Here is a 15,128-nt window from a genome sequence, read left to right as displayed (position 1 = left end):
ATGGAGATCAGATGGAAACAGTTCAGAGACAAGTTATTATTTTGCCATTTTTCTTTGATAGTGAATGTTCTGTAGATGAATCCAGAGATGAAACTGCTTTTTGCAATTAAGGAAGATGATGGAGGTGCTGGTGGTGCTGGTGCTGATGATGATGATGATGATGATGATGAAAAGTCAAGAGAACATTTCAACATCATCTGGTCAGCGAATGTCTTATCCTGGAGGACTGTGTATCTGTCCCATTTCTCAGTAGGGAAGGATTCTGTTCCTTAATTAGTTCAATCAGTTTCCTAGGGTTTCATCACCCTTCAGATATAAAATCACAGAAAAAAAAATCTTTCTTAAGTGATTTTGTTTGATGCTTCATAAAAGCACTGGCCTTCACTTGTTTTATTCACTCTCTTCAATGTCAGGACATCTGTTTGTCAGCTGGATCCTTGCAGGAAATGCCAATAATAAGATTGTAAACAGACAACCCTTGAAGAGCAGTCCCTGAATAAAAATAGATTGTATTGGTTATGGCTTCTCCCTACTGCCCACCCCCTACTTCATTCCTAGTCATCAAAAGGGGGACATTCAAGTTTGGAGTCCACATTTGTGCTAGGAGCACAAGAGTTCTGCTTGGTTTAGGGATTTTGTATGGAAATATTAGGGCACCACTTCAGGAAAAACTTTTCTTTCATATGAGGACACACGTATCCTATATTTATAGTTCTGATCTTATTGACATTGACTTCAATTTCTTCATTTTCCAAATAAGGAAACTGAGTCTCAGAGAAATTAAGGAACTTGCTTCTGGCCAAAAAAATTAGTATCTAAATTGGAATTTCACCAAGTTTTCCTTACTCCAAATCCATCACTTTCTCTGCTATGACTTCTTTGTGAATAAGTGAGCATAGGGAAAGGTCTGTACATATTCAAATAGACATGTTATCTCCTTTTTTTCTACAAATATATACACTCTTAAACTTTTCACATTTAAGTAGCATATTCCCATTTATGTTTCCAAAAAGGATGAGCATTCTACACTATGTCATCTGAGAATATATTTCCTTGATTTGTTATCTTGCAGCTGTTCTCTGACATCCTCATTCACTTGACAGACATTTACTGAATCATTTTCTAGAGCACAGGTTAAGAAATCTTCTTTGTCTCCTGGATTCCTTTAGCATTGATCTGGGAAAGTTTATGTCTCCCTTCTCAGAAGGGATAAAATTAAATATACACAATTATAAAGGAAACTAATTACACACACCCACACACACACACACACACACACACACACACACATATATATATATATATATACATTAAAAAAAAAACAAGTTCCAAGATCTCAGTCTAAGAACTCCTACTTTAGATGTCATGTCTTAGTTCAGTATAGCCTACCTCAAGATCTGGACAATTGGTGCAGATGTTTAAGTCAAAGAAAGACTAGCCCTCATAACTGATGCAGAAAGTACCAACAAATCTTGCTTGAAATGCTGAATAACAGTCATCCTTCTGTCTGTAACAATAGCTGGTCTCCATATCTTCTTAGGTACATACACATCTTGTTCTGCAGTGAGCTTCTACATCCCCTTATGGTTCTCTATTTAAATATTCCAGACATAAATTGTCTGTATCTAGTTAACTTTCACCCTCCAGCCTATCTTTTTATATGTGTACATCCTTTTAAGGTGCAAGAGGGAAAAAATCTCATACATTATTATTACTTTTAATAATAACATTGTTGTAAGGGATAGTAAGAAGCATCATTTCAGATGCCTTGTGACCCCATTGGGGGTTTTCTTGGCAGAGATTCTGGAGCGTTTGCCATTTTCTTTTCTAGCTTATTTTATAAATGAGGAAATTGAGGCAAACAGTTAAGTGACTTGCTGTGTCTGTGACAGATTGAATTTAGGGTGATGAGTCTTCCTGACCCTGGGCTTAGTGCTCTATACACTATGGCAGCACCTGGCTGCTAAGAAAATAATAATAAGTAGGGAACCATGTCTGCTTTCCCCTCCATCAGCAACAAAACATAAAAGACACCTAAGAACAATCTATGCATTGATCAAAGGCATCCTTCATGATATTATTAAGTGGCACCAGGCAGGCTTTAACACCAATATTCCACAATTAACCATATTGTTAACATTATACAATTGACTGAAAGATATAAACATAAGAGATCCTGCTCTGCTTCTAGTTTATTGATTATGGAGAAAGCTTTTGATTTGCTAAAGTAAAATGAAATTGTCAAATGTCTCTTCCATAATCAGAGTTATTTAAGATCCTTTGAAATATATAAAATATAACCTTGTTGGATAAACTCTTGGTCATGCATCATGAGTGAGGCATAAAATGGGAATAAGACTCACAATATGTACTTTTCAAGGTCTTTGGAGAAATCCAACACAAATTCCAGAAGATTTCTTCTAGATAATAAGGTCCTCTCAATTCTACTACTAGAAGATTCTGACAGCATCAAGCCTTGGAACAAATATAGAGCCTCCTAACTTAGAACTGTTGTCATTCAAAAAAGCTTAGCCTGTTCACAGAGGGAGGAGAAAGAGGAAAGAAAGTGATTGGAGAATTTCTACTGTACAGATAAGGATTTAACTATATAAGAGCTCATTAGTGTCAGAGAAAGTGAAAGACATACACACAGAGAGAAAAATGGATAGACAGACAGAAAGACAAAAAGAATTACAAATGGACAATGAGCTCAACCAAGAATTGAACTAGGGAAAGACAGTGGGCAGAATGGTTTTTGTTGGTTGTTATATTTTAATGATCTCAAGGATCTCCCTAACTTGGTCCATGTTTTTAATCTCAATATTCTATTGTTACTGTGTATCTGTGAGAAGCGAAACAGTAGTCTCCAAAAATCCAAAGTGTATATAAGCCAAAGTCCATGTTGAGCAGGCTGCAACATACTACAGATCAGGAAATATTCAAGAGGAGCAGAGTAAAGGATGTCATTTCAGAAATGTTCGATCAAGAAAGATGGGCAAATTCTCCAACTGATAAATGGTCAAAGAATATGAACAGACAATTTTCAGATAAAGAAATTGAAATATTTCTAGTCAAATAAAAGGTGCTTTAAATCAATATTGATCAGAGAAATGCAAATTAAGATAATTGACATATCACTAACCTCTAAGATGACAGGAAAAAATAATGACAAATGTTGGAGGGGATGTGAGAAAACTGGGATACTGATAAATTGTTGGTGGAGTTGTAAACTGATTCAACCATTCTGGAGAGCCATTTGGAACTCTGCTCAAAAAGTTATCAAACTGTGCAGACCCTTTGACCCAGGAGTGTCTCTATTGGGCTTATATCCCAAAAAGATGTTAAAGGAGGGAAAGGGACCCACATGTGCAAAAATGTTTGTGGCAGCCCTTTTTGTAGTGTCTAGAAGCTGGAAAGTGAATGGATTCCCATCAATGGGAGAATGGCTGAATAAGTTCTGGTATATGAATGTTATGGAATATTATGTTATATAAGGAACGATCAGCAGGATGATTTCAGAGAGGTCTGGAGAGACTTACAGGAGCTGATGCTGGATGTGATGTGGCTCACAACATAGTGTTTTCCCCTTTTTTGTCGTTTACTTGCTTTTTGTTTTATTTCTCATTTTTGATTCCTTTTTTATCTGATTTTCTTCAGATCTGATCTGATTAATATATGTAGAAGAATTTAACATATATTGGATTACTTGCTCTCTAGGAGAGGAGGTGCGGGAAGAAAGGGAAAAACTAGAACATAAGGTTTTACAAAGATGAATAATTTTCATTATGTTTTGAAAATTAAAAGCTTTAATGAAAAAAATAAAAATAAAAAAAAAAGAAAGATGGGCATATTTCATGGCAGAGCTATCTAGAATTTTTAGGTTTGTATAGCAATTTATATGCATTATCTTACTTGACCCCACCATAGCCCCTTTCTATGTCTTCTTGGGCTCATATAGCAAATATATATGAGTCCAGGTTTGAATTCAGGGCTTCCTGATTCCAAGTACTGATTCCTTCTTCACATGGACACAGAAATATATAATACAAATAAAATCTCAGGATAAAATAAATCTATGTGGATTCCAAGCACCATCATTTGGATAATGATAGCATATCAATAAAAATACACAATGTGAGCAAATGATGTTTGTACCAAATGGTTCATTTGCTCCTAATAGGAAAAAAATGGAAGCTTTTGTTTTGGGGGGTTTCTTTTGCTTTTGTTTTTGTTGTGATCTTTGCCTGTTTTCTAAGTCAATGAATATTTATAGTTCAATGGTTCCTGTGGGAACTGGTGGCAGGTCTGGAATTCTTTTAACATGTAAAAGCTATTCTTATTCTTGAAAGGTTTAGGAACTCTGGCCATAAGGCAAAGTCTCTCCACAGCAATTGGAGCAAATCTGCATCCTGAAAGAATGAACAGGCCTTGAAAGGGCAAAAAAAGGCAGTGATTTGGAATCAGTCAAGATTTGATTATAAGCTTTGGCTCCGCCACTTTCTAGGTGTGGGACGTTGAGAAGTCATTTTTCTTCTTAGAGCCTCAATTTTATCCTGAGTCAAAAGGGGGGAGAAATCCCTGCTATTCCTTCCTTATAGGGTTTTTGTAAGGAATAAAACATCTTCCATTTGACTATTCTTTGTGTACCAGGTGATAATGCTATTCAAAGCTGAAATACTATTATTATAATTGTCTAGGACAGTGGTCCTCAAGCATTTTGTTTTCATGACCACTTTCTACTCTTAAAAATGACTGAAAATCCTACCTCAAGGCATTTTATGTAGATTATATCTATCTATATTTATCTTATTAGAATTAAAATACATAAATATGAAAATAATTTTGACCTCACAAAACTCCTGAATGGCTCTGGGGTCCAGATATAAACCATGCTTTATGAACCACTGAAATAGGAGAACTATGTGAAGAAGGTAACAATTGGGGAAATTATATGATTCAGCAATAAAAGACAAAGGACAAAGTTTGGTTCAGAACAGAGTTTTAGTCCCAATTCTATCCCCTGGAACCTGTGTGAGAACCTGTGTGATCTTAGTCAAGTAATAATAAGCCCTCAGAACCTTAGTTTCCTTATCTGTAGAATGGGTAGATTCATACAGATGATCTAGCTTTCCAATTTCAAAGCCCATGTGGCTGGTTCTCAAAACTTCTCCTTGTGCTTCAATTCATACATCAGAAAATAAAATGTTTATTACAACTTCATAGGACTGAAGGAGAGGTTCTAAAGTGTTTGTGAACCTAAGACAGCTACAGAAAAGTAACCCAATATTATCCTATGATAATGGCCACTTTATATAAGGGAGGAGCTGATTTTTTTAAACGAAAGCCTTTTCAAAGAATTCACATTGCAAATGAAAAGGGAATGGACAATAATATCAGGAGAATTGAAGGAAAGTTTGGATGGCTTTCATAAAGGCATGTGCTTTCAAGATGCACACAGGTTGTTGAATGATGGCTTCAGATTCTACTCTAAGGGGAAGAAGGCGATTATTCCTGATGCAGAAACTCCCTGGTGAGTACCAAGGTCAGCACCCACTGCATAAGGTAATGCCATCCAATTCTTTTCTTTTAAAATGTGTATAGAATTATTTAACAGTAGAGCTGAAAGGCCCTTAGAACAGAGAATATCACAGATGTGAGGGTCCTTATAATGTAATTATCAGGGCTAAATTGAACTCTAGAGAATAGTATATCAGAGCTAGATAAATCCTTAAGTGTAAAGTCCGGGCTAGCTCCTCTAAAGGGCTCAGAATAAGTCCTTGCCCCACGTTGGGCGCCAAAATGTAAAATTCCTGTCGTCTCTTAGTTATCCTTCCAGACTGCCATCTGAACTCAATCTCCCAGCCAGACTGTTTTCCAGGCTCAATGTTGCCTCTTTTGTCCTCGAAGAGAATGGGCATGTGAGAACTCAAGGGGGCCTGGGGAAATACTTCAACCAATGAACTTGCTCCTCTTAAAGGTGCAAACTCCTTTAAACATGTAAACTCCCCCCCAGAAGTCCAAAGGTGTAAACTCTGAAGACTCAAACCAAAGGTGTGAATTCTGAGCTAGAGAATTGTTTAGACAACCTGAGTTCTCACCTTGTGATCCTAGCACTTAAGATGTAAAAAGTTAGACTTAGAAGAATCCCTCGAATACATATATGTATATTATACATGATTATGTACATACATATACATTTATGTACAGAGACATACACAGACACAAACACATATATCCTCAAGTTTGAAAAGATCATACAACATTCATCCGACTCAGATTTGGGAGAGAGTTAAAGAGTATCAGAAATGGAAGTGATTATAAAATCTAAAACAAACTGTCAGAGATCAGAAGGATCATTGCAGTCAGATGGCACAGCAGACAAAGTCAAGGCTGGAATCAGGAGTTCCTTCAAACACTTACTAGCTACATAGCCTGGAACAAGCCATTTACTTCTTTCGGCCTCAGTTTTCCCATTTGTAAAAATAGAGATAATAATACTTTTCTCTAGGATTGTTGTGAGAGTCAAATGAAAAATAATTATAAAGGGCTTAGCAAAGGCTCTGACACAAAATAAATGCTTTATAAGTATTAGCTAATAAAATATCACAATTCAGATGGTTTTTAGAACAAAGATCAGAGAATATTTAGAACATAGGTAAAAGACCCAGAAGGGATTTTTTTTATTTTTAAGCACTCAATAATATTTTTCCAATTACATAAAAAGATAGTTTTTAATATTCACCTTTGTAAGATTTTTATTTCCAAATTGGTCTCCCTCTTCCCTTCATTTTCTCCTCTGGGAAGAATCTTAGATCATAGAGTTGGGGCTCGAAGACACCTTAGAACATGGACCCATAAAGTTGTGAGAAATCCCAGAACATCAAGTGTCAGAGACAGGAAGGACTTTAGGTCATTGAGCAACCAAGTTAGGTGGGAATTAGCAATCTAAATCCCTGGGGAACAGAGCAGGAATTTCAAGAGCACATCTATCATCAGTTCTCAGAGGGAATACAATGCTAGAGATAAGAGGGGCTTCAGAACAAAAACTATTTAGACCTAACATAGAACATTAATGTACAACTTGTCAAAGGTGGAAAGAAACCTTAAACATAGCACAAAGAACCTTAAGTTGGGGAAGGAGTTTAATATTTAGGGAACTTTGCTCTCTCCTTTTTCAGAGAGAAAAAGGTAATTAAGGCTCTGGAAAAAGAAGCACCTAAAGTTATGCTAAATTAAAAGGACAATCTGGTCTTAGTTTTTAATAAATTACTCTGAAATTCCCCTTTTTTCCCTTTCAGTTAATTATAGCCTGCTCCTTTTATTAATTACAAAATTCTCTCTCTCTCTCTCTCTCTCTCTCTCTCTCTCTCTCTCTCTCTCTCTCTCTCTCTCTCTCTCTCTCTCTCTCTCTCTCTCTCTCCTATATTAGATTCAGGCAAATTGGAGTTCAGAAAGTTCTTGGATAAAGCTGCCCTTTGGTAGAAGTGTAAACACAAAAGAAATTGAAATCTCCTGGGGACAATAATCAAATTCTGGGATCTTACCGGGCTTATTACCTAATGAGCTGGATTGGAGCAGGATTTACATCTTAGATTTGCTAGGTTCGAATTTCTCCCCTGGCTGAGATTCCCAGATTCAATGTCTTCATTGGGATCTTCATTCCCCTCCCTTTCAGTCTCAAAGGAAAAAGATTCTAAGCCTGAAAGCCATCCTTCAGCACTCAGTGCCCTTCTTCTCCATGCAGATCTTCCTGAAGCAGCCTCCTCTGCTTACTTTCCTAGTCCTGATGTCCTTGCCAGTAACCCAGGCTAATTCTGACAACTTTGAGATCTCCTATTTCCTTATTATTTAAGTGCACAGCACATGAGTGAAGCTCCATATTTAGTCCTGGGTCTAACATGACAGCTACAAGTCATGGCAAGCCAATGGGTATTTATTAAGCATCTTGTATGTGAGAGGCACTGGTAAACACTGGGATATGCAGAGAGGGGAAAAAGGAGAAGGGAAGGGAAGAAGAAAGGAGAGCAGAGGAAAAGGAAAAGGAAGAGAGGAGAGGAGAAGGAAGAAGAAGAAAGGAGGACATGAGAGGGGAAGAAAGGAAAGGAAGTAAGAGGGGAGAGGATGGAATAGAAAAAAAAAAAAAAAAAAAGAATAGCCAGCAAAAGTACCAGTCTTGAGATAGAATATCTTGTGTGAGGAATAGGAAAAAAGCCAGTGTTATTCAGTCTTAGAGATAGAGGGGAAGACTGGAGAAGTAGAAAGGGGCTGGCTTTATAAGACAAACAGAGGTTTTTATATTTGATCCTGAAGGTAATAGGGAGCCACTAAAATTAACTGAATGGGGAGAGAGGAGGGTGTGGTAGGATCAGGTGTGCTTTAGGAACATAGATTTGCTGGAGGAGGGAGGGAGGGACAGATTGGAAAGGGGAGAGAAGACCAGGCAGATGCTGTTGTAAGAGGCCCTGGGTTTAAGTGATAAGAGACTACACCAGGGCGATGACAAAGTCCTAGGAGAAAAGGGCAAGTATACTGAGAAATATTCTAGACACAAATGACAAAACTTGACAATGAATGAGTTGCCTCCTCCAGGAGATTGCCAAGTAAGGAACAAACATCACTGTCCATCAGAAGATAGATGCAGAGCAGATCAAAGTTACGGTGAAGGGACTAGCATCTGGGGGAACTGTTCAGGCCTTAAATCAGCAGATGTAAACTGAGTCTGGAAGACTTTCCAAGGCAAATGTGAGGAGGGAACAAAAAGATGGGGACATCCATAGGAAAAGGAGATGCTGAAGAGGTTCTGAAGAACAGCCAATAGCTGCTGGCTTGTGAAAATCAAGCATTCAGGGCTAGAAGGGAGCCCAGAGGCCATGCAGTAAAATCTCCTTATTTTACAGGGAGGGAGCGGAGATCTAGAAGGGGAGAGACTTTTACAAGGTCACACAGGCTGGGATTTGAGCTCCAACTCTTCAGACTTGGTGCTCTTGAACCACACTGATCCTCAGCAGGTTTGGGGCCTGCTGAGCACTGACCAGAGAGCCACAAGTCCTTGTTCCAAATACTGTCACTTCCCAGCTGTAGGCAGTAACACTGGGGGTTCAGCCTTTGACAGTAAACTCTCATTTGATGTGTGAGATGGGTTTTTCAAAGCAGCTCCCACCCCAAGGTCAGGTTTTCCCTCAGATGAGTCCACAGTTTTACAACATCACACTTTGGCTCACTTCCCCCAAAACCCCACCCCAATACACATGACATCGGCCACAAGCTGCCAACCCTTACAGGAGCCAGGGCCCAAAAGGGATTGGAGATCGTCTTATCCAACGCTTTCGTTTAAAGCAGGGGTTCTCAAAACTACGGCCTGCGGTCCAGATGCACCGCTGAGGACGTTTATGCGGCCTGCGGGGTTATGGCAAATGGGCTGAGGGGCGGAGATAGTGTGAGCTTTTGTCCGGCCCTCCCACAGTCTGAGGGACAATGAACTGGCCCCCTTTTTAAAAAGTTTGAGGACCCCTGGTTTAAAGAAGCAAGATGAAGGGAAGAGACATGAAGGCTTGGCCAAGATCCCGCAACTACTGTGCATCTCCAAAACTTCCTAATGCACGGCTCAGCTCAACAGGAATGGTTCATGGTTCTCCCCTTGCTCAGATGATGAAGTACAAGTGTCTATTCTGGCATTCAAGGCTCTCCACAATCTATCTTCATCCTCCCTTAACTCCATGGACATGGGCTCTGGCCTATATGGATGGTACAATTCAGAAAAAAGTAAACGATATCTCTTTTTTGATGATTGTGGCGTACTTTTTAGGAATTATCCCATTTGATGCTCACAACCTGTAGAAGTCCTACAGGCCTCATTAGTATTATTTTGAAGCTAAAAACTGAGGTGTTTAAACATGAAAAAATAAACTCACCCAAAGCTTCACGACTACTAAGGGTCAGAGACAGGATCCAAACAAGTGTGGCTGGAGCCAAATGGTATTTTGGCTCAGAGGAGGAGAAGGTAGAGTAGATTCCATGCAGAGAGAACAGCATGAAGCAAAGTTCCGAGAACATCTGGAGATATTATTCATAAGCTACTTAGGTGGAGATGTTATTTCTGTCGGCCCAGATCTCAACCCTTCCACATTTTTCATCCTAGGTGACTCTCGTTAAATTAACTAATAAATCAATGACAATTTAGAAATTCTCCCAAAACGATGTATCCCCCATCCTCCCTGAGCTGTCTGATACTTTTAATATCTTAGGGTGCCAAAGGCTACTTGAGTCATCTTCCTGTGCTGTCACCCATATTGGCTAGAAGATCAGGCTTCTTCCGCTTTCAGTCCTGCTCAGGCCAGTCGTTCTCCCTTCCACATCACAGGGGTTAGGGACATGGCACCCCGGCGATCTGAAAAATCTACATAAAACTTCCCCCTTCATACTAGAAAAGAAATCCGAATTATTATGGTACATATTATAGTAAAATATACATATAATATGACACAATGTCATATTTTCTTTTAATATGATGATATTGTGTCAGACTGTATGTATATTTTATGCATTTCTGACTTTCTAAACTTTTTATATGTCATTTGCTATAGTATCTGTGGTTTCTGCAAAAATTCCTCCCAAATTCCCATCTAATTTCAGAGCTTTATCGAAACCAGGAGAGAGAAAGTTGCCGTGTGGAAGGGATCACTGTATAGGATAATCAGGTGAGGAAAACCTACATTTAACTCCTTCTTCCCACCCACAAACACACATCCACATGAGCTCACATTTCTAAAGTGAGGAAATGATCCCCTACTTCCTAGTTTTCTACAGATAGCAATTTAGTGTGCTAGACAGAAGGGTGGAAATGCCAGTTTAATGGGGTAGGTGCCAGTTTGGGAGTCGGGAAGAACTGAATTCAAATCCCACCATAGTCATTAACTAACTTTTCTCCCTCTAGTCAAGTCATCTACATTCTATACCTTAGTGTCCCTATATAATTATAATAGTTAATAAGATCTAACATCTTTAGGGAGTTCACTATGTATCAAACATAGTGTAAGTGCAAGAATTTTGCAATGATTATTTCATTTGACCTTCACAGCAACCTTGGGAGAGCGGTGCTATTATTATTCCCATTTTATGGGTCAAGAAACTGAGGCAAACAAAGATGATGGGAGGTGAAAGATTATAATAGCACCAAATCACAGAGTTGCCGCCAAAGGGCTTTGCAAACCTTAAAGGCTACAACAATTTTTATTCTTATTTTTTAAATTATTTTTAATTCTTTTAATTCTTATTTTTATTGATAGATCAACCTCATGAAATCCAAAAGGATCACGCAGACTGACCGGCATCCAACATACTTCTGCCTCCACTATATCATTAGAATGTTAGCATGGCATTCTGGGTAAGCTCGCCTAATGCCCTTGGTCTAAGGTTCCCCACCCTGCACCCCACTCTGCTCAGGCATTCTCTAGCTAAAGTTGTAAAGTCCTTCCCAGCTCTGGGGGAGCTGGCCATGTTATCCTCCAAAGGTTCGGCTCCTAAGGGTGCTTGGTGAGATCAAAAATCTGTGCAGATGGAATTCAGTATAATGCTCCTTGATGAAGTATCAGAGAGGATGAGAGAGGAAGTGAAGGGAGGAGATGGAGAGAAAGGTAGGAGAGAGGAAGGAGGGGATGGAAGACAGAGGGTGGAGGGGAAGAAGGGGAGGGAGGCGAGTGCGGCTCAGAATTCACAAGAGCTCTTCTGAGGGAAGGCTAATTTGGGACCAAAGCTGGAGGATGAGTCAGCTGAAGCATTCTCTTTCAGATAAATGGTGAAATCAGGACTTCAAACGAGCTCAGTGACTGGCTACGCTGTGGGCCTGTCTTAGCAAGGTCATGCTCCGGAGGAAGTGGGCAGAGACGGAGCTTGATTTTAAGCTAAGAACATTTTTGAATGGAATGAAAAATGGCCTTCTCCTTGTCTGAAGGAGACATGTAAAACCCGAGCAGGCAGAAGGAAAGGAAATGCTGTTCGTTTGGTGAAAAGCTGCACGCCTCCCCCAGAGCGGGAGAGCACAAAGAACTGGGGTGATCCGGTAAGGCTTCTTGTAGGAAGTGGCCCCTGGAGAAATTTGAAGGGAAGGCATTGGTTCTCCAAGCACAGGTGAGGGAGGGAGAGAATGCCAAATGTGGACATGTGTCCCAAGAGTTCAGAGATGGCTGTCATGGATGGAGAATAAACATTCTTGGAACAGGTTTTCTGGGGAGTGAAGAAATGAAAGAAAAATGGGCTAAGACCAAATGGACAGATAGGAATTATGTCCTAGAGCCCTTTCAGTGTCCCGTCTTGTACTTAAACAAGGTTAAGTGAGTTTGAAGGGAGGGAAAGAGGTAGAAGGAAGAAAGATAATGAGCCTAAATGCTGCTTGAGGAAGGGGACTTCCTTTGTACCCCTAATATTTAGTACAATAATAGCACATGACTTGATGTCAAGTCATTTCAATCATGTCTGACTCTTTGTTTCTCCATTTGAGATTCTCTTGCCAAAGATGCTGGACTGGTTATCTCATTTTACAGATGAGGAAACTGAGGCAAATGGTGTCAAGTGATCAGACAGCTAACAAGTGTCTGAAGCTAGATTTTAACTCAGCACATTTTAAGATGTGCTTTCCTGACTCAGTTTCCGCCTCTGTAAAATAGAGAAAGGGAAGATGAGATGATCAGGGATAACATCCTCTCATCCTTCATGAAGCCTGTTCTCACCTCATTGTACCAGTTGTCCTGGCAGAAAAAGGGAAGCTGACTTCCCTGAGATCCCCAAGGTAGTGAGTCACCAGCTGAAGCTAGACCCACACACAGGTTTCCTAATTTAAGTCTAGCACCCCTTTCCCAGATATTCCTATTCTGTACAACCATGAAATTAGAAAAAGGTAGGGAGTCAAAGAAGCAAATCATCAGCCATGTCAAAGGCCAAAGTGAGAAAATTCCAATGCCCTATAGTTCAATTGATCAGTAAGCACTTAGTAAGCACCTTTTATTTGCAAACTAAAGTGTTCCAGTTAAGGGATTCAAAGAAGACAAAGTTAACAATAACTTCCATCTTCTCTGAGATTTTACATATATATGTATATTTGTGTGTGTGTATATATATATATATATATATATATATATATATATATATATATATATATATATATATATATATATATATATATATATATATATATAAAGAGAGAGAGAGAAAGGGAGAGAGAGAGAGAAAAAAGGAAGGAAGGAAGAAGGAGAAAGAGAGAGAGAAAGAAAGAAAGAAAGAAAGAAAGAAAGAAAGAAAGAAAGAAAGAAAGAAAGAAAGAAAGAAAGAAAGAAAGAAAGAAAGAAAGAAAGAAAGAAAGAAAGAAAGAGAAAGAAAGAAAGAAAGAACAGAAAGAAAGAAAGGAAAGAAAGAAAGAAAGAAAGAAAGAAAGAAAGAAAGAAAGAAAGAAAGAAAGAAAGAAAGAAACTAAGAAAGAAAGAAAGAAAGAAAGAACAGAAAGAAAGAAAGAAAGAAAGGAAGAAAGAAAGAAAGAAAGAAAGAAAGAAAGAAAGAAAGAAAGAAAGAAAGAAAGAAAGAAAGAAAGAAAGAAAGAAAGAAAGAAAGAAAGAAAGAAAGAAAGAAAGAAAGAAAGAAAGAAAGAAAGAAAAAACAGAGAGAAAGAGAGAGAAAGAAAGAAAAAGAGAAAAAAGAAAGAAAGAAAGAAAATTGCTCTAATCATCTACTTGACAAAAAAAGCATCTCTTTGGTGCTTGCTGTTGTAAAGGGGGTGATCCCACCTGGCACAGAACAGCCCCATGAGACTCCTGAACCCTGGGACATGGCTCGCCTTGTCATCCCTGGTCCAGCTGCTCTCTCATGCGGCTGGCAGCGGCCTTTGGCCATGACCTGGGTAGCTGGAATTGTCCGTGGCTTCAAAGGGCCTGAGTCATCACCTTCCATGACTTCTCTTTGCTGATGCATTCAAGGTGACGTCTTCCCTCATGCTCAGAGAGCGCCACGCTGTGATAGAAAGGGGCATGGGGCCTCGCTCTCTCCCCAAAATAGTCAACTGGCCTCAGAGAAATAGGTCTGGGTCACCGGCCTTTTCAGCCATTCTTTGCTATTCTGGAATCATTGACCACAGGAATCTGGGGTCCAGGAATTCAGGCCCAGCCCAATAGTGAAGCCCTGCTAGTGAGGATCCAGAACTTCCAGATAACGGATTCTGACACAGAAAAAATAAAAAATGAAGATAGGGGAGCTAGAAATCAAGGAGAGGAACTAGAAAACAAAAAAGGAATCTTCTGGGTACAAGGGGGGAGACCAGCAGGAGAAAAAGGAATCCAAAAGATTCTAAATAGGAAAGGAGGCAAAGTGTGACAAGGGTCCTTCCAGAAAGGCTGGTCCAGGACGTCACTAATCAGGAGGAGAGATCATGAAGACAGATATTTCTGGGGTGGAGAAAAAGCGCTGGGGGAAGAGAAAGGAAAAGGAATTCATCTAGAGAGCTGGGGAAAAGAGAACTTACATGAGGTGATGAACAAAATGTGAATGTTGCTGATACTGTGCCTAGTTGGAAAGGCAGTGTCACGGGGGAGATTGAATGATTGACCCATAATTAGAAAAAACATGTGTTTGATTCCTGTCTCAGACACATTTTCCCAAGGAGAACACTTCAGTTCTCTCAACCTCAGTTTCCTAATCTGTATAAAGAGGATGCCATTGGCACCTGCCTCATATGGATCAAATGAGATGATATACACAAGATGATATGTGTATTTTCCATGTGATGATGATGATGGGATTGTTTTGACCCCAAAGGCTTCTCGAGATTCAAAACTTCACTTCAAGGTGTGCATTGATTGGACCAGATTTCTCAAATGTGGACTAGAATTCCCCCTTTATATATAGCTGCCAGATCTTGGCTAATCCCTCCCTGGATAAGGTCTCAGTTTCTCCCTCTGTCACAAGAGAGGGCTGCATACAATAAATGGGTAGCAATGACATCCCATAATCCCATATGGCTCAGGTCACGGATGCACCAGGACCCCAAGGACATGGTTCAAAGGCAGGGTATTAACAATCATCATGTGCCCACTAAAGGGGCTTTATGATGGAGCTCCCCTTAGTTTGGCTAAGGCCTCGGTTTCTGG

The sequence above is a fragment of the Sminthopsis crassicaudata genome, chromosome 2 (assembly GCF_048593235.1).
Source record: "Sminthopsis crassicaudata isolate SCR6 chromosome 2, ASM4859323v1, whole genome shotgun sequence".
Taxonomy (NCBI): Eukaryota; Metazoa; Chordata; class Mammalia; order Dasyuromorphia; family Dasyuridae; genus Sminthopsis; species Sminthopsis crassicaudata.
This window is presented reverse-complemented; position numbering follows the sequence as displayed.